A 26,375-nucleotide genomic window follows, 5' to 3' on the forward strand; every position below is an offset into this window, starting at 1 on the left:
GATGCCATGCTGTGCTCACACCAATCTGACCAACTTCTTTCTGGAATCACCTCACCCAAGTCTGAATCTCATCTTTCCCTTGATCTCTGCAACCCTGGTTTTTCACTTTAGCTCTGGAGAGCATGGTACATTTTTGTTATAAATTTGGGTGTATTCCCCATCCAAACTGTTTGTTCAGTTTCACTAATTTCAGGTGGGGTCAACATTGGTCCCCATATTCTCTTAAGAATGATCTCAGAGAAAACAGAAGAAGGTCCCTTCTGTTGGCCACTCTGTATTTGTGTTTTAAATATTCAAAGGACATAAAAGTTCCTTCTATGTAACAGACTTTACTAGATCTTATACCTTTGTCATACCACAAATTTAATATTCTATTGCCCATGTTCATAGGCAACAACACATTTTTTACACAATGATGCTTTTATTGATAGCCCTATTTTTTTTCTTATACATTTATTAATTTCTTGCCACATTCTAATCATATTTATTAAAATGGGGTTGTTCGTCTTTTTTTTTTTAGTGATTTGATTCTGCATTTATAGATAAAGTCTTTTGCTTTCCCCCTCCTCTAATGAGTATATTCCCATTTGAACCCAAGACAGGGGGTTCTCTTCAGTGAAGAAGGCTGTGAGGAATCTAGTCTAAGCAGCTAGGTAACATTTTTTGAAATTTCGGAGTCTAAGTCCTCCCAGCTCGTAATCCCACATCAGTTTTTCCACTGCAATTCGTGGTACGTTATTATTCCATAGGACCTGTGTAATATGGTTGTTGAGTAGCTTTAAAAAGTTTTTAGAAAATGGAATAAGCAGCGATTTAATAGTAGGTAATGACGCAATTAACCCTTCCCACCAAAGTAATTGGTAAGTCTCTCTATTTCTATCTTCCCAAGAGGAATATAATTTAGTTTGAACAGATTTTGCAAGTATTGTCAGTTGCTGTTCCAAGATATTTTATTCCATCAATCATCCATTTAAATTTACTTCCTTTTTGGTATCTTTCATATTCAAAATATGCTAATGGCATTATCTCACTTTTATCCGTATTTATTTTGTAGCCATATTTTTCAAGTGTTACTTGCAATTTTTCCAAAGATTTAGTTGGTCTGATAAGTACCAGAGAATAGACTGATTTTCTGTTCTTCTTGCCTGACTTTGAGGCCCTTTATATCCAGGTCCCCTCTTATTATCTTCACCAGTGATTCAATCACTAAACTAAAAAGTACTGAGTCAGGGAACATCCCTGTCTGTTCAATCTCCCCAAGGGGAACACTACTGACATCTGATTATTTGTTATTATTTTAGCTTGTGATTTATGGTATAAAGTTTTTATCAAATTTATAATTATTCTGCTTTTACCAAATTTTTTCCAGTGTTTTTAAATAAAAATGGCCATTCTAAACAATAGAATGCTTTTTCTGCATCTAGGGAGACTGTATTATAACCAATACAGCACAGAAACAGGCCATCTCAGCCCTTCTAGTCCACACCGAACATTCTCCTCTAGTCCCACTTACCTGCACCTTGCCCATAACCGTCCATTCCCCTCCCATCCATATACCTGTCCAATTAAATGACACTTAAATGACCTGTCACTTAAATGACAAAATTGACCCTGCCACCACTACTTCATCTGGAAGCTCATTCCACTCAGCCATCACTCTCTGAGTAAAGAAGTTCCCCCTCATGCTACTTCTAAACTTTTGCCCCTTAACTCGTGACTTCTTGTTTCATTCTCTCCTACACTCAAGGGAAAAAAGCCTATCCAAATCAACTCTGTCTACTCCCCATCATAATCTTAAGTACCTCTATCAAATCTCCCCTCAACCTTCTGTGCTCCAAGGAATTTTGCTCAATCTTTCTTTGTAATCTAGATTCTGAATCTTGGGTAACATATTCGTAAATCTTCACTGCATTCTCTCTACCTTGTTGATATCCTTCCAATAATTCGGTGACCAGAACTGCACACAGTCTTCCAAATTTGGCCTCACCAATGCCATGTACAGTCTCAACATCACTTCCAAACTCCTGTATTCTATGCTTTGATTTATAAAGGCCAGCATACTAAAAGCCTTCTTCACCACTCTATCCACATGAGATTCTACCTTCAGGGAATGATGCACTGTTATTTCTAGATCTTTCTGCTCCACTGCATTCCTCAATGCCCTCCCATTTATTATGTATTGATTATTCCTACCAAAATGAAGCACTTCACACATCTCAGCATTACATAGAAACATAGAAGATAGGAGCAGGAGTAGGCCATTCGGCCCTTCGAGCCTGCTCCGCCATTCAATGAGATCATGGCTGATCTTAAAGTTCAGTACCCCGTCCCCGCCTTCTCTCCGTAACCCCTAATTCCCTTATACTGAAGAAATATATCTAATTCCCTCTTAAATATATTCAATGAACCTGCCTCTACTGCTCTCTGTGGCAATGAATTCCACAGATTCACCACCCTCTGGGTAAAGAAATTCCTCCTCATCTCGGTTCTAAATGGTTTGCCTATTAACCTCGAACCATGGCCCCGGGTTCTGGACTCCCCCACCATCGGAAACATCCATTCTGTCCAGTCCTACCAGAATTTTATACATCTCTATGAGATCCCCTCTCAATCTTCTAAACTCCAGCGAGTACAATCCCAATTTGCGCAATCTTTCCTCAAGTTATTCCTGCCATTCCAGGTATCAACCTGGTGAATCGCCTTTGCACTCCCTCCATTGCAAGAACATCCTTCCTCAGATAAGGCGGCCAAAACTGCACACAATACTCCAGGTGTGGTCTCACCAAGGCTCTGTACAACTGCAGTAAGGTATCCTTATTCCTATACTCAAATCCTCTTGATATGAAGGTGTAAGGTAAAACATCATGAGATGGGAATGTGTAGGGAGTTACCCTGTACAGGGCAGTAACAAGAAGGGGAGGTGTCCTTGTACTCCTGTTAGGTAAAACATCATGAGATGGGACCGGAGAAGGAGTCACCCAGTACTAAGGAGTAACAGAATGCATCCTTGTACTTACAAGATAAGAGAGACATTGATGGATTGAGAGGCAGGAAGCTAGCAGGGAAAGGATAGCAACAGTTTTAGTCATTGGACAAGTAATGATATGATGATGTTCTAAGCATGTATCCAAGGGTATAAAAAATCACCATTTTGCTGATAACGGCAGAATGCATTCTCCGACTAACTTTGTTAGTCGCAAGTGTTACAATCCGGTAATAAAGAACAAAGAACCCTGATTTCGACTCAGTCTGGTGTTTGTCTCACTCATTCATGAACAATGCAGACCTAACAAAGGCCAACATACCATTTGCCTTTTTAACCGCCTGCTGTACCTGCATGCTCGCCTTCAGTGACTGGTGCACAAGAACCCCTAGGTCTCTCTGCACTTCCCCATCTCCCAATCTATTGCCATTCAAATAGTAGTCTGCCCTCCGGTTTGTATTACCAAAGTGGATAACCTCACATTTATCCACATTGTAGTGCATTTGCCATGTATCTGGCCAGTGCCCCAATTTATCCAAATCACTCTGGAGCTTCCTGATCCCCTTCTTCAGTGCACACAACCCCTCCTAGCTTAGTGTCATCTGCAAATTTGGAGATATTACATCTAATCCCCTCATCTAGATCATTAATGTAAATTGTGAACAGCTGGGGTCCCAGTACAGATCCCTGTGGCGCCTGCCTCTAAGAAAATGAGCCATTTATCCCAACTCTCTGTCCTCTATCTGCCAGCCAGTTTTCAATCCACATCAATACCTTGCTCCCAATCCCATGAGCCTTGATTTTGCATGCCAGTCGTTTATGTGGAACCTTATCAAAGGCCTTTTGGAAATCCAAGTACACCACATCGACTGGCTCTCCCCCATTTATTTTACCTGTCACCATCTCAAAGAATTTCAATAGATTTGTCAAGCACGATTTACCTTTTGTAAATCCATGTTGACTCCGTCTGATCCCTTCTCTGCTAGTCATATGCTCCGCTGTTGCATCCTTAATAATGGATTCCATCATTTTGCCCACTACTGATGTAAGGCTCACCGGCCTATAATTCCCCGCTTTTTCTCTACCCCCCTTTTTAAATAGTGGGGTAACATTAGCTACCCTCCAAACCATGGGTACTGATCCTGAAGATTATTGAGTTCTTGAAAATAATTTTTGAAGCATCTGCTATCTGGATGTCCACTTCTTTAAGTACCCTAAGATGTAGATTATCAGGCCCTTGATTATCAACTCCATCTGCCATCTTGCAGCCCACTCCTCTAAGCAGATCCAAATCCCTCTGCAATCATTGAAAACCTTCTTCATTATCCACTATTCCACCTATTTTAGTATCATCTGCTTATTTACTTATCCAATTGACCACCCCATCGTCCAGATCATTAAAGAAAATGACAAACAGCAAGGGACCCAATACAGATCCCTAAGGCACACCGCTTGTTACTGGCCTCCAGCCTGACAAACAGTTATCCACTACGATTCTCTGCCATCTCCCTTCCAGCCACTGTTGAATCCATTTGACTATCTCAAAGTTAATACCTAGCGCTTGAACCTTCATAACTAACCTTCCATGCAGAACCTTATGGAAGCCCTTACTGAAATCCATATAGACAACATCCACTGCTTTCCTTTCATCAACATTCCTAGTCACCTGTTCAAAAAATTCCAACAAGATTGGTCAAACATGACCTTCCTTGCACAAAACAAGTGTTGAGTATTTTAAGTGTGTGTGGTTTCCAATAACTTACCTACCACAGACATCAAACTTGCAGGCCTATAATTGCTAGGCTTGCTCCTCGAACCCTTTTTAAACAAAGAAACCACATTAGCAATACGCCAATCCTCCGGCACTATACCCATCTCGAGTGACATTTGAAAAATCACTGTCAGAGCCGCTGCTATTTCCTCACTAACTTCTCTCGAAGGTCCTGAGGAAAATCCCATTTGGAGACTTACCCACCTTTATATGCTTCAAATGCTCCAATACTTTCTCTTTCTTAATCACTACATTTTCCATAATTACCCTCTTTGCTTCCTTTACTCCACACAATTCAATATCCTTCTCCTTAGTGAATATTGAAGAAAAATACTTGTTCAAAATCTCCCCCATCACATTTGGCTCCCAACACAGTTGTCCGCTATGATTCTCTAATGGACCAATTCTATCCCTCCCTCTCCTTTTGCTATTCACATATTTATAGAAGCCTTTGGATTTATTTTCACCTTATTTGCTAGAGCCACCTCATATCTTTTAGCTTTTCTTATTTATTTCTCAAGATTCTTTTTACATTCAATGTGTTCTCCATGCATCTCCTTTATTCCTTGTTTCTTACATTTATTGTAGGTTTCCCTCTTTTTTCGAACCAAGTTTCCAATATCCCTTGAAAACCATGGCTCTCTCAAACTTTTGACTCTGCCTTTTATCCTGACAGGAACATAAAGATTTTGGACCCATAAAATCTTACCTTTAAAAGACCTCCATTTCTCTATTACATCCTTTCTCATCTCCTCAAATCTAGCTTTTTCCTCACTCAAAAACCTCAATCTTAGGTCCTGACCTATCCCTTTCCATAATTACATTGAAGCTAATGGCATGATGATCACTGAATCCAAAGTGCTCCCCAACACATACCTCCATCACCTGACCTACCTCATTCCCCAACAGTAGATCCAACACTGCCCCTTCTTTAGTCGGTATCTCTACGTATTTCTCAAAAAACTATCCTGCACACATTTTACAAATTCCAAAACCCTTTCACAGAATGGATTTCATTCAGATTTAGCCATGTGTATTATATTAACTAATCTGCCTAGACTATTTGAGGAATGCCTTCCTTTAACAAGTCCTGCTTGGTCCATATGTATCAGTCTTGGCAAGTCTTGTCCGAACCTATTAGCCAGTGCTTTTGCTAGTATCTTATAATCGGCATTTAAGAGGGATATTGGTTGTATGATGAAGCTTTTAGTGAGTCCCTATTCTTTTTCAGTAACACTAATAATTGCTGTTGAGAATGACTCTGGGAGGGTCTGTATTTCCACAGCTTGGTCCAGGATTTCCATTAAAAGGCATATTAATATTTCTTTGAATTGTCTATAAAACTCAGATAGAAATCCATCTTCTTCTGATGACTTATTAGCCTGTAGGATGCCAGGGCCTTTTTGATTTCTTCCCTTGTGAAGGGAGTATCTAATTCTATCCTTTCTCTCTCTTTTGGACATTCAACATTCAGCAAAAATTCTTCCATTTCCTTCTCATCCTCTAGTAATGCTGATTCATATAGTTTCGTGTAATATTGTCTAAAAATGTCATTAATTACTTATTGTTTGTATATGAGAGTGTTTGTTTTTATAGCATTTATCAGTCTTGATGACTCCTCTTTTAATCTGCCAAGATAAAACTTTGTTCAGCTGTTCACCCAACTCACAGTATTGTTGTTTAGTTTTTTTTAATGTAGATTTTTCTGTCCTATATGTTTGTATTGTATTACATCGCTTTTTATTCTCCAGTAATCTGTATTCTTCTTGTTGTCTTGTTCTTTTATATATTTTTTATATATCATTTAATATCCTTCTCCAGACTTCTGCCATATGTTCCCTCAAGATTCTTCACACATGATACAATTTGTCCCCATAACTATGGTTTAAGCGTGTCTGTTACAATATCAAACCAGGAACCACAAAGAAGGCATATCAATCACACAGGAGTAAAGATGAACAATTGCTTTATTAACAAAAATTCACCATCAAATTTTAATTCAAAAACTCCCCTTTTATAACAATGCCCACTGGTTACTATGCAAATTTCTATAACAGTGTAAAACTAATAAATTCCCCAGCCTAAATATAACATATGTAATTAAACTCTGTTATATTTCCAACCAGCCCACAGAAAAACTTAGACACAAGACTCACAAAACTTCGATCTCAACCGAAGCAAAGATCATAAACAAAATTCAGTTTGTTTGGTAAACTGAAGCCAAAAGATCTTTGAGAGAGCACAAAATTCAAAGTTGTCTTGTGTTGCTTGCAGAGAGAGGAACCATGGCTTGCTCCGGATCCTTCTGGCTGCCTTTGGAATGTTCATTCCTTTTGAAATCCCAACATTCTAAACTGTCTTCCAGACATTGACTCATGGTTTGGGCCTTCTTCCAGTCCATAGCACCCCCAGTAGTGGTTTATCATCCAAGTCCAGAAATTTTCTAGATCATTTTCTGCACATGTTCAGTCTGTCTCCCACTCTCTCAGCAGTCCACCTTCACCTTGGCTCTCTGAGGCAAACTGTCATTTTTCAACATAAAACTACACACATAGGTTAATACACAACACAAAACTCTGTAACAGTGTCCTATACCATGAAACTATTATTATTAGATGGCAGATGTTTCTCAAAATATTTCTCTCTGTCTCTGTAAATTCGCAGAAGTCTGTTTTAAGCAGTGTAGTATTGAGACTCCATCTGTATTTTCTTGCTTTTCCATTATTACTATAGTTAATATTAATGGAGAGTGGTCTGATAGAAGCATCGCTAGATATTCTGTTTTTATCACTTTTTTAACTGGGCAGACATTAAAAATAAGTCGATCATTGTGAATCATGCACCCTTGAGTAAAAAGAATAGTCTTTCTCTGTGGGATTTAATTTCCTCCATACATCAATAAGATATAGATCTTTCATATATGAAATTGTGGTTTTTGCTGCTTTCGCCATCATTATTATTCTTGCCGATTTATCTAGTATTGGGCCCAAGCAGAAATTAAAGTTTCCTCCAACTAATATATTTTGTCTTCCCTCTGCTGTTTTTAAGATCTACTTCATAAAGGCTTCATCAACATTGAAGTGCCAGTTGATGAAGTAGACAAAGACGTCGTGGTCAAACAATAATCATGGCTTTTATTAGCAGAAACTCATTGTACAATAATGAAAGACAAGAGGTGCATACACAATTATACACAAGGGGAGTGTCCTGAAGAGTAGAGATAATGCACAGCCAATGTTAGTACAGCAAGGCTCGCCAGAGGGGAGACAGGCAGCTTGGCAGATATTCACCATAGTTTCCCCCCGGCAGAAGGAAGGTTAAAATCAAAAGGACAGCTGGTAGGAAAGACTGAAGCAAGCAATACATGGATACCATGTTTGGCCTTGAGAATACTCTAACAGCCAAAATATGCCAGTAACCAGCAAGGAATCGAAATATAATGATATGTAAGCCTATCAGTTTGTTTATGAATTATGGTGCTTCGTCTCAAAACAGGTGGCTCCTTTGCAACTTTGGGAACTTGTACAGTTCCTGGGTCTGTATTGTGGGAAGGACTCACTTCTGGACCTGCTCCAGAATCACCAGCGTGAGGCAGTGGAGCCTCAGCATGGCCATCTGAAAGCTTCCTAGGGGTCACAGGCTAGGGATGTGAGGGTCTCAGGCTCATTCTGAGTAGGGGTGTGAGGAACGGGCGAACCAGGGGAGGCTAGGTCTCTTAGTGGTCCAGTGTCAGTACTCCCATCTGGGAACTTAACATGAACGTTGTTGGGGTTGGTATGCAGTAGGTGAACTGGTTGGATTAGGGAGTCTGTTTTATGCTCCCGAGCATGGCTCTTCAGAAGCACGGTTCCAGACTCAGATAAACAGGCTGGCCAGTCCATCACAGTTCCTGATTTCCTAGGAAAGGCAAACATACGTTCATGAGGTGTTTGATTTGTTGCAGTACACAATAAAGACCGAATAGAATGTAGTGCCTCAGGCAGCACCTCCTGCCACCGGGTAACAGGGTAACCATGTCTTTTTAAAGCAAGATTAACAGTCTTCCAGACTGTAGCATTAGCCCTTTGGACCTGTCCATTGCCCTGCTGGTTGTAGCTCGTGGTACAGCTGGTGGTAATCCCTTTTCATAGCAGGGCTCGCCGCAGTTCAGCGCTCATGAATGCTGAGCCTCTATCGGTATGAATGTAATTGGGGAAAACCAAAAATGCTGAAAATTCTGTCAAGTGACTTAATGACAGACGCTGACGAGACGTCAGGGCAGGGTATCGCAAAAGGAAGCCTGGAATATTCGTCAATTACAGTAAGGAAATATACATTTTTGTTGTTGGAAGGTAACGGCCCTTTAAAATCTAAGCTAATCCTCTCAGAAGGTCGCGTTGCCTTGATGAGAGTGGCCTCCAGAGCTTTGAATTATTGTGGCTTGCATTCTGTGCAAACAGGATAGCTTTTAGTCAGTTTCCTGACTTCTTCCAGAGAGTAAGGAAGGTTGTTAGCCCTTATGTAATGAAAGAACCTCGTAACTCCTGGGTGGCACGATCTGCTATGGACCTCTTTTAGTCTCTCCAGCTGAGCACATGCAGCAGATCGTGACAATGCGTCAGAGGGATCATTTAAACTGCCCGGTCTGTACTGGATCTCATAATGATAAGTTGAGAGTTCTATTCGCCAGCGTGCCTTCTTATCGTTTTTGAATTTACTTTTGTGTTTAGTATTCAACATGTAGGCTACAGATTTCTGATCAGTGACTGGAGTAAATTTTCTGCCAGCTAGAAAGTGTCTCCAGTAGTAAACAGCTTCAATAATAGTCTGGGCTTCTTTTTCAATGGCAGGATGTTTAAGTTCAGGTCCATGCAATGTGAGGGAGAAGAATGCCACAGGTGTTCCCTTTTGATTAAGGGTTCCAGCCAAGGCACAATCTGAGCCATCAGTTTCCACTTGGAATGGGACATCCTCGTCAATGGACGAGAGTGCAGCTTTGGCAATATCAGCTTTAATTCTCTCGAAAGCCTTCAAGGCCATTGGAGAGAGAGTAAAAGATTTAGTGTCAAACAGAGGTCATGCCTTCGTGGTGTAGTCCCGAACCCATTTCAGTAGTAAGAAAAGAATCCCATACACCTTTTAAGGGCTTTTGCTGAGTTTGGGGGTGGTAACTTCTTAAGAGGGGTCATTCTTTCCGGGTCGTGGTGGATTTCGCCCTTGCGGTCAATGTAGCCCAGAATGGGTAGCTCTGTCGCGTTGAACACTCATTTGCCATCGTTAAATGTAAGGTCGAGTTCTTTAGCTGTTGCTAAAATTTATTTAAGTTGTTGTCGTGCTCAGCCTGTGTTTTCCCACAAATAGTGACATTATCCAGATAGGGAAACGTACCCTGTAACTCGTACGTCCTAACAATCTTTTCCATTTCCCTCTGAAACACTGACACACCATTAGTGACACCAAAAGGTATCCTTTTAAACTGGTATAACCCCCCCCCCCCCCATCAGCCTCAAAGGCTGTATAGGGTTGTTCCCTTTGAGGTCGATACTGGAGTACACTTTGTTTGCGCTATCTTATTAATCATTTCATTGATGTGTGGCAGGGGGTAGCCATCCAGGTTAGTGTAACGGTTGATTGTCTGGCTGTAGTCAATAGCCAGTCTTTTCTTAGTGTGATTTTTCACAACTACCACCTGGGCTGGCCACGGTCTCTTACTGGGTTCAATTACTCTCTCTTTAAGCAATTTCTGGGTCTCAGCTTTGATAAACTCACGATCCTCTTTGCTGTAAGAATTGGCTGACACTCGGGGGATAAATCACTGAAAAGGGAAGGAGCTTTGATCTTTAATGCTTACTATGCGGGGCCACGGAATGTGGTGCTTGCTAGACACCAGTTGCTGACTAGATGCCAGAAACCTGGGAAAGTGATGCTGCCTATGCACTGGCCCTCCACTCACTGGCAAAAGAATGTGATGTCGGGGCAGTCAATGTGCAACAACAGCGCAATGCTTTCATCAACGGGATCGACTCCTGTTATATCCGACAAAGGCTGCTGGAGACAGAACCTTTAACCTACAACTGGACAGTCACTCTAGCCAAAACACTGAGAAGTGCCATGCGGTCCAGTGAAGTGCTAGAAACTGAAAAGGAAACATCCAGGAGTGCTGGAATCCCGAAGGAAAGAAAAGGGCAAACTCCTGAAAAATGCTACTTCTGTGATAAGAGCTGGCACCCCAGACAGAAGTGCCCAGACAGACTGCAGTAACTAGCGCAGGGGATGCTAAGTGTGGGTAGTGGCCCACCGAAATTTAACACTATATTGTTCATCTGAGATTGAATATATAACCTCAGTAACACAGGGGCGCAGAGCTGCGGAATTACAAAAAGCCACACATCAGCAAAGTAATGTCCCTGCAAATTTACACTTGTCCCGTACAGTTTTTGTAAGTTGACTACAAGCTATCGCTATCTTTCGGTTAGCTGGATATCTCCGCAAATATGAGGCTCTGGCAACTCTCTCGTGGATGTAGCTGTCAGTACTCCCCGAGTCTATTAGACAATCAAGAGTCTCTCCATTCACCTCCCCCTTCATAGTCAACCATTCCAGTCCGTAACATCCCCCAAGCTTTGGAGTCAATTGAGCTATCACAGGGGATACTTGAAGTCGTTTCAGCCAGCTCGTCTGAAGATTCCCCCTTTTCGTAATTGTCTTGCATTCCTGCAGCTCCAGGACACATTTTCTTGGTGCTTCTCTTCTTCTTATCAGTGGGAGTACTTTTTGCCTTATACGCTTTAGTGAAGTGGCCAAGTTTCCCACAATAGCTGCAGGTAGCAAATCGAGCCGGCACTTCTGTCTTGGATGCCAGCTCTTATCACAGAAGTAGCATTTTTCAGGAGTTCACCCTTTTCTTTCCTTCAGGGTTCCAGCATTCCTGGATGTTTCCTTTTCGATTTCTAGCACTTCACTGGACCGCATGGCACTTCTCAGTGTTTTGGCGAGAGTGACTGCCCGGTCGTAGGTTAAGGGCTCTGTCTCCAGCAGCCTCTGTCGGATGTAACTGGAGTCAATCCTGTTGACAAAAGCATCCAGCTTCGAGGCATTGCAGTGTTGTTGAACATTGACTGCCCTGACATCACATTGGTTTGCCAGTGAGTCGAGGGCCAGTGCATAGGCAACGTCTCTTTCCCTGGGTTTCTGGCATCTAGTCAACAATTGGTGTCGAGCGAGCACCACATTCCGTGGCCCTGCATAGTAAGCAGACAGACGTTCCCGGGCTATAGCCAGAGTGGTAGCTCCTTGCGTTATGGCGAAAGGGACCTCATGCAGCAGAGAGTTCAGGTGGTCCCACTGTATCGCATCATCGACCACATTGTTTCGAGCCATGTAGTAATTGAAACAAGCGATCCAGTGGTTGAAAATTTCTCTGGCCCTTGAGGCAGACTGGTCGATTATCAGTCACTCTGGCTTGAGTGTTGCATCCATTCCTGCTAATAAAATTGAAGTGCCAGTTCATGAAGTAGACAAAGACTATGTGGTCAAACAATAATCATGGCTTTTATTAGCAGAAACTCATGGTACAATAATGAAAGACAATAGATGCATATACAGTTATATCCAAGAGGAGTGTCCTTAACAGTAGAGATAATGCACAGCCAATGTTAGTACAGCAAGGCTCGCCAGAGGGGAGACAGGCAGCTTGGCAGACATTCAGGCATAAATATTCATAAATTTCAATGCTTCTCCTTAAATTTTTAGTGTGCCATTACATACCTTTCAGCTTGATCAATCAAGGTATCTTCTGTTAACAATGCTGTATTTTTATTAATTAGAATTGCCACCCCTCTTTGAACCTAAGGAAGATGAAATTATTTGTTGCATCCATCCTCTTTTTAATTCATCATATTCTAATTTGGTAAGATGTGTTTCCTGCAAAAATATTATATCCACTTTTAATTGTTTTAAGAATGCCAAGATCCACTTCCTCTTCACTGAACCATTTATTCTGTTAATATTAATATGAATAAACATTAGTGTTTTAATTTATACCATTTTCACACAAATATTGTATAATATCTTCCCAATTTTCCAAATACTGTTGCAACATTTCACACACGCACACGCACACAAACACACACACGCGCGCGCGCACACACGATGGTGATGTTGACAAAAGTACCTGGAAGCCCGAAGAAGAAAAAACCCATTGGCGCCATCTTTTAAAATTGCTTTCTCTCCCCCCTCCCCCTCAAGTCGGAGTTCCCACCTTGCTACTTTCCTTGGCATCTTTGTCTTTTCAGAGCTCTCTATATAAAGCAATTTTTTTTTTGTTTTAACAATGAAAAGAAGATGGCTCAGTGCTATTAGCACAAAAAAGATACTTTCAGTTAGTACTGTTTTGAAATGATCTTTTCAGCCCTTTCAGCTGGCAAACTTAATCTTTTCATAACTTTGTTAAACATTCTTTCACTTCTTTATTCTTGAAAATTCACTATTACCTTCTGAGACATCCTCCCTCAGCGTTGCTGGATAAATCATTGAATAGTTCAATTTTTATATCCCAGTTGTCTCTTTACCTCATCAAATTCCTTTCTTTGTTTGACCAAGACAGGGCAGAATTCCTGGAAAAACATTATTTTTACATTGTCCACCACTAATGGGCCAATATTATTTTTTGAATATTCATATGCTGTTCCCAAGATTGCATCTCTCTCCCACTAACTTAAAAGTTTTACCAGGACTGGTCATGGTCGCTGTTCGCTGGTCCGCCTGGGTCTGAGATGGGATCCATGTTTCAAAGAAACTCACCACATCTTTTCCCTCTATTCCTTCTCTCAGTCCAATGATTCTTACATTGTTAAGCCTGCTAAAATTTTCCATATGGTTGATCTTGTCCATCAGTCCTTTCTTTTCTGTGACCCATATTTTTGCTTTTTCTTCCAGTGCCTTCAGCCTGTCTTTTGTCCAGCTCAGCCTCTGAATGAGTCATTCGTTTATTTAAATCTTCCACAACTTTTTATGCCACCGTCAGTTCACAGACTTACTTGACACATCGCGGGCTAGCAGAGCTGGGCGCCAAAGTACAGTGAGTGGATCAGATGAAGCCCCTGCCTAAAGGCGCAGGGTGCTAATGGCTCATAGCTTTAACCTGCTGGTCTTGTGGACCAGCAGCTGTTCACTAATGAGCTCATTAACGGGCAGGGAATAAAAGGTCTGTGTCTTGAGTTGACTACCTTTGTGTGTGTTTGCCTTTATTTAGTAGCATCTACCGTAATAGCCACTACAATCTCTCATCACTGGTAAAGTTTCCATCATGTTCAGGATGGTGGCTATATCTTTGGCTGACCCCTCCCGTTCTGCTGGGTTCAGCTGGTCCCAAGGCCCCTGCTGAGTCGCTCCTCATCAGGCTTCCACTCAGGTTCCTGGCTGAGCTGTTACTTAGTTAGTTTTGTTCTTGGTTGACTTGGTAGATTAGTACTAATTTTATCTACTTTTGACAATAAAATTCTGGTTTTTGAGCTTTTAAACCGTCTTTTTAATACTTTTCGTGGCAAGTTCTTTCAAAACATTTCTGCTCAGTCATTAGCATGGCCACACCCTTAGTTACTTTTTCTATTGAAATAATACAAAGTCTTAGTTCACAACATCTTGCTTTATTAAATGTTGTGATTGTTGCTGGTGAGTTAAGTGGGAAAAGAAGAGTGAGTTTAGAAAGTACCTGAATCTTCAGGCTTCAATTTATGTGTTTGTTAATTCTCCATAAAATTTACTTTAAAACACTTTTTCATCAACGCATCTGAATCTAATTAAAAATGAAGTTTTTGCTGTGAGCGCTTCTGACTCCTGAATTTGGAAAATTGAACCAGGACAGAACCTACTTTCGGCAGTGCCATAAAGAGTATTAGGGAGCAGAGTGACCATGGGTGCAGGTACAAGAAGATGACAAGAGTGTGGAATGTTTGCCGTCATCATTCAGGGCATTGAGTACGAGTGTTTGGACACAATGTTGAAGTTATGCAAGATGTTGGTGAGGAAACACTGGCAATATTGTGTGCAGGAAACATACCTAGGTTTTTCTGAGATAAAGCTCTTGGTTAAAAAAAACCTACTTTGATTAACTGGGTGGGAAGGATATTATAAATTTGTAAAAGATACCAAAGAGGTTTACATAGTTGTTGACAAGACTTGCACCCAATGAGCATATACAACCCTTGGTGCAAAGGTACACTTCTGATTATATGCAGTAAAACTCTGATTTTTCTGTTAACCACCTACTTAGAACAACTGAATATTCAGAATCTGGTTCACTCGGCAATGTCTGCATCTCTCCCTTTCCTCTCTCCCAGGTTCTTGTTGTTGCACACCCTTGAAATACTGGTTTTAACTTCAAAATGTATTAAAATAAAGTGTAATATGTAAATAGAAATGTATTGTGATATTAATAACATTCATTTGTTAGGAAAATCTGCCAGTTCAGCACCATCGATGTTCTGACCATGCCAAAATATGTGCCTAGACAGTCGCTGCACATTGTGTTTTTTAAAGATTTCCTTGAGTGCATCATTAAGATGTGAAACAAAATAAAAGGCAAAAATTGTGTTTGAAACAGGTGCTTGCATTTTTAGTATTTTGTTGTTTCAGTTATAAAATCTATCAAGTTTATCAAACTGTGGGCCAAGAAGATCTTTATTCAACATTGAACTGTGTATATTATCATCTGTTTTGTAGTTGAAGTCACTAGATAAGAGTTTTCCGGGATTTTTTTTTAACTGTTACCTCTGTTTTTAATTGTAAATTAAAGAATATCAGGGCAACAATGCAGGAAATGTAATTAGAGATGTTTTTCCAAGGAAATTTGACGAATCATGCAAGTTTAGGCCTCTTTCCCACCCCCCTCCCCACCCAACTCTAAATGTAGCTGTTATTTAGGCATCAGGTGAATGAGGTGCTGGGATTAATGCATCACCACAGTCTGTCTCTGTTTCAAATTTCAGAATTGGATAGTCACGTGACATAAAATATGCATCCTTTTAAAATGGCATAGGGTGTTAGGTAACAAAAGTATATCACAAAAATCTGTAGACACTGTGGTTGAAGTAAAAACACAAAATGCTGGAGAAGCTCAGCAGGTCAAACTGGGTCCTTTATGTAGCAAAGAACCAACGTTTCAGGCTTGAGCCCTTCATCAAGGAATGAGAGAATGTTGGCAGGCGTCCAAACAAAAGGTAACAGGAGGGGGTGGGTGGAGGAGGTGGTTGGCAAAGGGCGGAGATGATAAGTGGAGAAAGAAGTGAGGGGAGGAGGGATGGGTGGGTAAGGGGGAAGGGAGGTGAGTACGGGAAACGAAGAGGAGAAAGAAAAGGTGAGCAAGTTTAGGAGAAGTAGAGATGCTAATGTTAATGGCATCTGGTGGGAGGGTGCCCAGATGGAAAATAAGATGTTCCTCCAATCTGCAGGGGGTCAAGGTGGGATAGTACATAAGGCCATGGACAGACATTCCTACTGAAATATACTACAAACCCTCCCACGACTACCTCAACCACTTTCTCACACCCTGTCCCCTGCAAAGATTACATTCCCTTCTCTCAATTTCCCTGTCTCCATGGCATCTGTTCCCAAGATGAGGTCTTCTAGTCCAGAGTTTCTGAAATGTCTGCCTTCTTCCACAAATGTGGCTTCCTCTCCACCTCTATCAACTCAGCCCTCACCTGAATCTCCTCCATTTCTTGCTCATCTGTCTTGGCCCCCTCTGCCCACAGATATAACAAACCAAATCCCCCTCATCCTCACCTACCACCCCACCAGCCTCCGCATCCAACATATTATTCATCGTAATTTCTGGCACTTACTACAGGATCCCACCACCACACACATTTTTCCTTCTCCTCCCCTCTCTGCCTACATCCCTCCCTACTTATTTCCATTCCCCTTCTCCACTCCCCTTCCCCTGTGCCCCATGGGAAGTGTGCAGCACTTGCGCCCATACCTCCTCCCTCACCACAGTCTGGGGCTCCAGAAAGGCCTTTCAAGTGAAGCAACACTTGAAAGCAGGATTAATTTACTGCACCTGTTGCTCCCTTTGTGGTGTTCTCTATATCGGAGAGACTGGTCGCAGATTGGGAGATCACTTCGCTGAGCGCTTCCTCTCCATCCACAACAACAGCGAGCCAACTCTGAGTCACACTCCCATACTCACATCTATCCATGCCCTTGTGTACTATTCCACCCTGACCCCTTGCAGATTGGAGGAACAACATCTTATTTTTTATCTGAGCACTCTCCAGTCAGATGGCAATAACATTGACTTCTTTGCTTTCTGCTAAACTTGCCTTTTCTTTCCCCTTCCCTTTCCTGTCTTTCCAGTTCTCCCCTCCCTTCCCCCTTACCCACCCACCCATCCCTCCTCTACTTCATTGCTGCTGTCCCATCCCTCCATTCACCACCCATATCTCTGAGCTTTGCCAACAACCCTCCTCCCCTCCTACCTTTTTGTTCGGATGCCTGCCAGGATTCCCTCCTACCTTGATGAAGGGCTCAAGCCTGAAACGTTGGTTATGTATTTTTTTAACCTTTGCTACATAAAGGACACTGTTTGATGGACTGAGCTTCTCCAGCATTTTGTGCTTTTAAAATAGGGTGTTGGGTAATTGGTTTGATCAAATCTGAAGAAGATCACTGCGAAATGGAAGAGCCAGGCCACAATAAGATTTATTTCAGATTATAATGTATTCTGGGAAATTAGTGGAGGGTAAAGGGTGATAAAGGTGTAGAAAGAAATCATTACACAAACACTGGGGAAGCTTAGCAGGTCAGCATCCAGAGGAAGTAAAAGGTGATCAAGGGCCTGGGCCCTTCATTAGGGATAAGCAAAAACAGGCAGGTTCTGGAATCAAAAAAGGAGGGAGGAGAGTGGACAGGACAGGGGAGGAGCTCAGGTTAACAGGTAGGAGGTCACAGGCAGATTATACGTGGGAGGGTATAAGAGAAAATAAGCTTAGAAGTGATGGTAAATCTGCAGGGGTAATTGCTCCTAATGTGGTCTCCTCTACATCAGTAAATCTGAACACAAACTGGGGAATCATTTCATTCATCACCTTTTCTCTGTCTGCTATAACAGCAAAGGCCTCCCAGAGGCCAACCATTTTAATTCCACACACCATTCCCATGCCAACTTTAAAAAAGGATTATAAGTTTTGCAAAATACATACATACAAAAAAAAAATCTAACAAAACAAAACTAAATCCCTACAACCCCCCCTATAGTGAATGTCTGCCAAGCTGCCTGTCTCCCCTCTGGCAAGTTTTGTTGTACTAACATTGGGTGTGCTGGATATAACTGTATATGCACCTATTGTCTTTCATTATTGTACCCTGAGTTTCTGCTAATAAAAGCCATGATTATTGTTTGACCACATCGTCTTTGTCTACTTCAACTGGCACTTCAATTTTATTAGCAGAAATGGATGCAACACTCAAGCCAGAGCGGCTGATAATTGACCAGTCTGCCCCAAGGGCCAGAAAATATTCAACCACTGGATTGCTTGTTTCGATTACTACATGGCTTGAAACAATGTGGTCGATGATGCGATACAGTGGGGCCACCTGAACTCTCTGCTGGTTGAAGTCCCTTTCAAAGTAACGCAAAGAGCTACCACTCTAGCTATAGCCCGGGAACGTCTGACTGCTTACTATGTGGTGCTTGCTCGAGACCACTTGCTGACTAGACGCCAGAAACCTGGGGAAAGTGATGCTGCCTATGCACTGACCCTCGACTCACTGGCAAACGAATGTGATGTCAGGGCAGTCAATGTGCAACAACAGCGCAATGCCTTGAAGCTGGATGGTTTTATCAATGGGATTGACTCCAGTTACATCCGACAGAGGCTGCAGGAGATGGAGCCCTTAACCTACAACCGGGCAGTCACTCAAGCCAAAACACTGAGAAGTGCCATGCAGTCCAGTGAAATGCTAGAAACTGAAAAGGAAACATCCAGGAATGCTGGAACCCCGAAGGAAAGAAAAGGGCGAACCCCTGAAAAATGCTACTTCTGTGATAAGAGTTGACACCTGAGACAGAAGTGCCCGGCTCAATTTGATACCTGCAGCTATTGTGAAAAACTCGGCCACTTGGCTAAAGCATGTAAGGCAAAAAGTACTTGCACTTATAAGAAGAAGAGAAGGACCAAGAAAATGTGTCCTGGAGCTGCAGGAATGGAAGACAACTACGAAAAGCAGGTTGAATCGACTTCAAGTGACGGCGAGGTGAGATCCCCTGTGATAGCTCAATTGACTCCAAAGCTTGGGGGATGTTACGGACTGGAACAGTTGACTATGAAGGGGGAGGTGAATGGTGAGACTCTTGATTGTCTAATAAACTTGGGGAGTACTGACAGCTACATCCATGAGAGAGTTGCCAGTGCCTTATATTTGCGGAGTTATCCAGCTAACCGAAAGATATCGATGGCTTGTAGTGAACTTACAAAAACTGTACGGGACAAGTGTAAAGTTACTTTAAATTTGCAGGGACATTGCCTTGCTGATGTTTAGCTTTTTGTAATGCCTGAGCTCTGCGCTCCTGTGTTACTGGGGTTGGATATTCAATCTCAGAGGAACAGTGTAGTGTTAAATTTCGGTGGGCCACTACCCACACTTAGCATCCCCCGTGCTGGTTACTGCGATCTGTCCACATTAAAGATCAAAGCTCCCTCCCTTTTTAGTGATTTATCCCCCGAGTGTCAAGCCGATTGCCACTAAGAGCCGTTCTTACAGCAAAGAGGATCGTGAGTTTATCAAAGCTGAGACCCAGAGATTGCTTAAAGAGGGAGTAATTGAACCCATTAAGAGTCCGTGGCCAGCCCAGGTGGTAGTTGTGAAAAATCACACTAAGAAAAGACTGGCTATTGACTACAGCCAGACAATCAACCGTTACACTAACCTGGATGGCTACCCCCTGCCACGCATCAATGAAATGATTAATAAGATAGCGCAAACAAAGTGTACTCCAGTATCAACCTCAAAGCAGCTTACCACCAAATCCCCACTAAAAAAAAAGGAACAACCCTATACAGCCTTTGAGGCTGATGGGGGGGGGGGGGGGGGTGGGGGGGGTTATATCAGTTTAAAAGGATACCTTTTGGAGTCACTAATGGTGTGCCAGTGTTTCAGAGGGAAATGGAAAAGATTGTTAAGACGTACGAGTTACAGGGTATGTTTCCCTATCTGGATAATGTCACTATCTGTGGGAAAACACAGGCTGAGCACGACAACAACTTAAATAAATTTTTAGCAACAGCTAAAGAACTCAACCTTACATTTAACGAGGGCAAATGAGTGTTCAACGCGACAGAGCTACCCATTCTGGGTTACATTGTCTGCAAGGGTGAAATCCGCCACGACCCGGAAAGAACGGCCCCTCTTAAGAAGTTACCACCCCCAAACTCAGCAAAAGCCCTTAAAAGGTGTATGGGATTCTTTTCCTACTACTGAAATGGGTTCGGGACTACACCACGAAGGCACGCCCTCTGTTTGACACTAAATCGTTTCCTCTCTCTCCAATGGCCTTGAAGGCTTTCGAGAGAATTAAAGCTGATATTGCCAAAGCTGCACTCTCGTCCATTGACGAGGATGTCCCATTCCAAGTGGAAACTGATGGCTCAGATTGTGCCTTGGCCGGAACCCTTAATCAAAAGGCCAGACCTGTGGCATTCTTCTCCCTCGCGTTACACGGACCTGAACTTAAACATCCTGCCATTGAAAAAGAAGCCCAGGCTATTATTGAAGCTGTTCGCTACTGGAGACACTTTCTAGCTGGCAGAAAATTTACTCTGGTCACTGATCAGAAATCTGTAGCCTAAATGTTCAGTACTAAACACAAAAGTAAATTCAAGAACAATAAGATGGTACGCTGGCGAATAGAACTCTCAACTTATCCTTATGAGATCCATTACAGTTAAGGACACTCCCCTTGGATATAACTGCTGGGAAGGTTAAATGATCCCTCTGACGCATTGTCACGATCTGCTGCGTGTGCTCAGTTGGAGGGGCTGAAAGAGATCCATAGCAGACCGTGCCACCCAGGAGTCACAAGGTTCTTCCATTACATAAGGGCTAACAACCTTCCTTACTCTCTGGAAGAAGTCAGGAAACTGACTAAAAGCTGTCCTGTTGGCGCAGAATGCAAACTGCAATACTTCAAAGCTCTAGATGCCACTCTCATCAAGGCAACTCGACCTTTTGAGAGGATTAGCTTAGATTTTAAAGGGCTGTTACCTTCCAACAACAAAAATGTATATTTCCTTACTGTAATTGACGAATATTCCAGGTTTCCCTTTGCGATACCCTGCCCTGACGTCTCGTCAGCGTCTGTCATTAAGTCACTTGACAGAATTTTCAGCATTTTTGGTTTTCCCAATTACATTCATACCAATAGAGGCTCAGCATTCATGAGCGCTGAACTGCGGCGAGCCCTGCTCCGAAAGGGGATTACCACCAGCCGTACCACGAGCTACAACCCGCAGGGCAATGGACAGGTCAAAAGGGCTAATGCTACAGTGTGGAAGACTGTTAATCTTGCTTTAAAAACACACAATTACCCTGAGGCACTACTTTCTATTCGGTATTTATTGTGTACTGCAACAAATCAAACACCTCATGAGTGTATGTTTGCCTTTCCTAGGAAATCAGGAACTATGATGGACTGGCCAGCCTGTTTATCTGAGCCTGGAACCGTGCTTCTGAAGAGCCATGCTCAGGCGTGTAAAACAACCCACTAGTCCAACCAGTTCAGCTACTGCATACAAACCCCAACTACGCTCATGTTAAATTCCCAGACGGTAGTTCTAACACTGCACCCTAAGAGATCTGGCCTCGCCTCAGAGTGAGCCTGAGAGGTTGGACTCACCACCCTGACCTGTGACCCCTAGTAAGCTTTTATATGGCCATGCTGAGGCTCCACTGCCTCACGCTGGCAATTCTGGAGCAGGTCCAGAAGTCAGTCCTTCCCACAATACAGACCCAGGAACTGTACAAGTTCCCAAGGTTGCAAAGGAGCCACCTGTTTTGAGATGAAGCACCAGAATTCGTAAACAACCTGATAGGCTGACATATTCATAAAACATCTCATTATATTTCGATTCCTTGCTAGATACTGGAGTATTTTGGCTGTTAGAGTATTCTCAAGGCCAAACATGGTATCCATGTATCGCTTGCCTCAGTCTTTCCTAGCAGCTGTACTTTTGATTTTAACCCTTCTTCTGCCGGAGGGAGACTGTGGTGAATGTCTGCTAAGCTGCCTGTCTCCCCTCTGGCGAGCTTTGCTGTACTAACATTGGCTGTGCATTATCTCTACTGTTAAGGACACTCCCCTTGGATATAACTGTATATGCACCTATTGTCTTTCATTATTGTACCCTGAGTTTCTTCTAATAAAAGCCATGATTATTGTTTGACCATATTGTCTTTATCTACTTCATCAACTGGCCCTCTCCCCACCCCCCACCTACAACCCCCCCCCCCCAATCGGAGCAAAAAAAACAATTATATCGGGTATTTAATAGTTGCTGTTTGGTGTGCCAACATTTTACTTTATATCTAAACCCATACATTTCAAATATAAAGTCCACATTTTAACAAGGAAAGGGTAATTATTTCACAAATTATAAGTTATCTTCTCCCATGCCAACATGTTTGACTGTAGCTTCGAGCACTGTCGATCTGAGGCTACTCACAAATTGGGGGAACTGCATCTTGTATTTCATTTGGGAACTCTGCAACCAGATGGCATTAGCATCGACTTCTCCACTTTCCATTAACTTCCTCTTCCTGTCCCTCTGTCTCCTTTCCAGCTCCCTTTCCTTCCTCTCCTCCATTCCTGTTTTTTTTTCCCCTCTTTATGCCACATGCTAAAAATTTGACGTAAAATCAGAATGTGCTGGAAACAATCAGCTGGTCTGTCAGTGGCTTTGGAAAGAGAAGCAAGAGTTAAAGGATCTTAGACCTGAAATATAAATTGTTTCTTTTTCCACAGATGACGTCTTCTGCCCCATTGAGTGTTGCCCACATTTTCTGAGATTTGAAATTTTACATTTCTCTGAGGTGCCATCCATCAAAGCCAAATAGTCTCTGACTCTTTGGTGACTGCAAATAATTATCAAGCTTGGTTGCTTGAATTCTCAATCAAAAACCTTTTGGTGAGTTGTCCTGCATATTATATTTTGCTATACAAAGTGCTTTCCATCACTAACTGATGACGCATTTGAGGTGAAGTCAACCTGTGCTACAAATTTCAAACTCAAGTGTAATTTCCTGTTTGGTGGTATTTCCTCTATTAAAATGTTTGGTAGGTTGTTTCAATCTGCATTAAGTATTTTTTTAATGTGGCATCTTCATTCATTACTCGACAATGCATTTTGAACTGGCTTTGTGATCCTGGAGATTTCCGGTTGACAGATTTGGTTGGGTGATCAGCATAGTTTGTGAGGATTAAGAAATTGGGCACAGTGTTACTTTTCCATAGGTTTGTACAGCAATGAATCCAAGGTAGATATGAGCTTTACTTTATGCTGTCCCTGATTCAAGATGTAGTTTAATGCTGAAATAAGATGCCCAAACTTGTGTGGGGGAGGGGAACTTTTCCAAAATGATGTGCATTATTTCAAGGTTACACTTTTTTCTAAAAGCTTTGAAGAATGATTTAATGAGTCTTTTAATTGGCAGTTAATACATTGCTTTCTTTTATGACAATCTTTGTTCATTTATACAATTTTTCTGTCGGTGTCTCCAAGATTTTGCATTAAATGCAATGACCATTTCTAGTTGTTTTCTAGAATTGTGTTTCCAAAATTTGATGGGGCTTCCACTTAGCTTGATTACATGTGGTGTGAATTCGTTGTAGATTGCTGGATTCCTTGGTCAGTCAGCTCTGGGTGCACATAGTGCATCACAGTTAGGGAGGAGTAAAAACACAAAATGCTGGAGAGGTTCAGTCAGTCAGTGTCCTTTATGTAGCAAAGGTAAAAATACATCACCGATGTTTCAGGCTTGAGCCCTTCAACAAGGTATGAAAAATGCCGGAGGGTGTCCGAACGAAAAAGGAAGGGGGGGGTGTTGTCAAGGCAGGCAATGATGGTTGGAGGGAGGGGTCAGCAGCTATGAAGGGGAGGAATGATGGCTGGGTGGGTAAGGGGGAAGGCAGGGGAAAGAAAAGGCAAACACGTTTAGCAGAAAGCAAAGAAATCAGTGTTATTGCCATCTAGCTGGAGGGTGCCCAGACAGAAAATAAGGTGTTGTTCCTCCAATCTGCGGGTGGTCAGGGTGGGTACACAAGGTCATGGACAGACATGTGTGTGTGGGATTGTGACTCAGGATTGAAATGTTTTGTGGACGGAGAGGAGGTGCTGAGCAAAGTGATCTCCTAATCTACAACCATTCTCTCTGTAAAGAAGGCCACAAAAGGAGCACCAGATGCAGTAAACAAGTCCTCTGGATGTACAAGTGAAGTGTTGCTTCATTTGAAAGGCCTGTTTGGGGCCCTGGTTTGTTGTAAGGGAGGAGGTATGGGCGCAGGTTTTGCATCTCATGCAGCCACAGTGGAAGGTGCCGGGGGTGGGGGAGGGGAGGGATGAGCGCACGAGGGAGTCATGGATTGGTGGTCCCTGTGAAAGGCCGAGAGGGAAGGAAATGTGCCTGGTGATGGGATCCTCCTGTAAGTGACGGAAATTCCAGAGGATGATGTGTTGAATGCAGAGGGGCTGGTGAGGGCTGAGTTGATAGTGGTGGAGGGGAAGCCACTTTTGTGGAAGAAGGCAGACAATTTGGAAGATCTAGTCTGGAAGACCATCTTTGAACAGATGTAGCAGGGATGGAGAAATTGAGAGAAGAGCATGGAATCCTTGCAGGGGACAGGGTGTGAGGATGTGTAGTCAAAGAAGTTGTGGGAGATGAAGGGTTTGTCATGTATGTCACTGGAAAGTTTGTCTCCTGAGATGGAGACAGAGAGATCCAGTAAGGGGAGAATGTTATCGGAGATGGACCACGTGAGTTTGAGATTTGGGTGGAAGTTGGCCGTGAAGTGGATAAAGATGACAAACTGATCACGGGTCCATGAGGCAGCTCTGATGTAGTCGTCAATGTACCAGAGGAAGAGTTGAGGGGTCTTGCCTGTGTAGGTTTGTAGCATGGACTGTTCCCCGAAGGCCACAAACAGGCAAGTGTAGCTGGGACCCATGCGGGGATCCATGGCGGCTACTTTAATTTGGAGGGTGAAATGAGTTAAAGGAGAAGTTATTTAGAGTGCGGTCAAGTTCTGCCAGGCGGAGGAAGGTGGTGGAGGATGGTGATTGGCCAAATCTTTGGTCCAGGAAGAAGCGAAGTGCTTTCAGAGCTTCTGTGAGGGGGATGGTGTAAAGGAATTGGACATCCATAGTGAAAATGAGGCAGTCCAATTTAGGGAATCTGAAGTCATTGAGGAGATGGAGGGCATTTGAGGTGTCACAGATTTAGGTGGGGAGAGATTGGACCAGGGGAGAAAAGATGGTCAAGGTAAGATGAAACTAGTTTGGTGTGGCGGGAGTTGGCACAAACTGTGGGTCTGCCCAGGTGTTTGGGTTTGTGCATCTTGGGTAGAAGGTAGAAATGGATAGCGCGGAGGTTGGAGAGAATGAGGTTGGCAGCCGTAGGGGGGCAGAGAGGTGACCAGAGGTGATGAGGTTGGAGATGGTGTTGGAGACTGGGGCTTGATATGTAGTGGTGGGGTCCTGTGGGAGGGGTTGATAGGAGGAGGTGTCTGAGAGCTGTCGTCAGGCCTCGGAAAGGTAGATGTCAGTGCGCCAGACCACATCAGTGCCACCCTTGTCTGCGGGTTTGATGGTGAGATTGGGATTGCTGAGGAGAGAGTGGAGGGTAGAGCGTTCTGAGGAGTTGAGATTGGAATACGAGAGGTGGTGAAGTTGAGACGGTTGATGTCTCAGTGGCAGTTGGAAATAAAAAGGTCCAGCATTTTGTGTTTGGACACTGACTTGCTAAGCTCCTCCAGCATTTTGTGTTTTTACTTCATCCACGGTGTCTACAGATTTTTTGTGATTTACATTTAGGGAGAAGAAAGGCAGCTACTTAATTCACAGTTGTAAATGTAGTGTGTGTCTCAGAAGGTGATTGTTGAGGTGAGACCAGGGAACATTATACCTGCATTATCACTTGAGTGAAGTAAACTTGTTAAACTTCATCTGGGCCTATCTATGACAACTGAAGTAAAACACAAGAGGTTGAAATTGCAGCAAACTGGCAAATTGAGTCCCTTGAGGAAAAGAACAGAAAAAAATTAAAGAAATATGCTGCTTCTCCATGCTGAGCTTGCATAAAGGAGGAAAGAGGAGTGCTTGTATGATGAAGGAATAGAAAGAACCTTATAGTAATGGCTCTTCAGCCCACAACGTTATGCCAACCTACTCCACAACAATCTAATCCTTTCCTTGCTCCCACATGTAACATCTATTTTTCTTTTGTTTATGTGCCTATCTATGTCTTTTCAATGTCCTTACTGAACCAGCCTCCACCACCACCTCTGGCAATGCATTCCAGACACCTACCTATGGTATTTGCTACTGTCACCCCAGGATAACAATGTTGGCTGTCCATCCTCTCATCTTGTAT

At 42.7% G+C, this 26,375-nt stretch overlaps 1 protein-coding gene across 8 annotated transcripts in view; it reads left to right on the forward strand.

The window, feature by feature from the left end:
• The window catches only part of LOC138760519 (transcriptional-regulating factor 1-like), a 306,320-nt gene that overhangs the window by 107,538 nt on the left and 172,407 nt on the right, over positions 1-26,375 (forward strand). For 6 of the 8 annotated variants that reach the window (XM_069931160.1, XM_069931166.1, XM_069931164.1 and 3 more), the window contains exon 2: positions 22,753-22,915. The exons of the other annotated variants lie outside the window; for them this stretch is intronic. The gene's annotated coding sequence lies outside the window, so the exon portion shown is untranslated. The remainder of the gene's footprint in view (positions 1-22,752; positions 22,916-26,375) is intronic. 8 annotated transcript variants of the gene reach the window in all.

This window comes from Narcine bancroftii, chromosome 4 (genome assembly GCF_036971445.1).
Source record: "Narcine bancroftii isolate sNarBan1 chromosome 4, sNarBan1.hap1, whole genome shotgun sequence".
Classification (NCBI taxonomy): Eukaryota; Metazoa; Chordata; class Chondrichthyes; order Torpediniformes; family Narcinidae; genus Narcine; species Narcine bancroftii.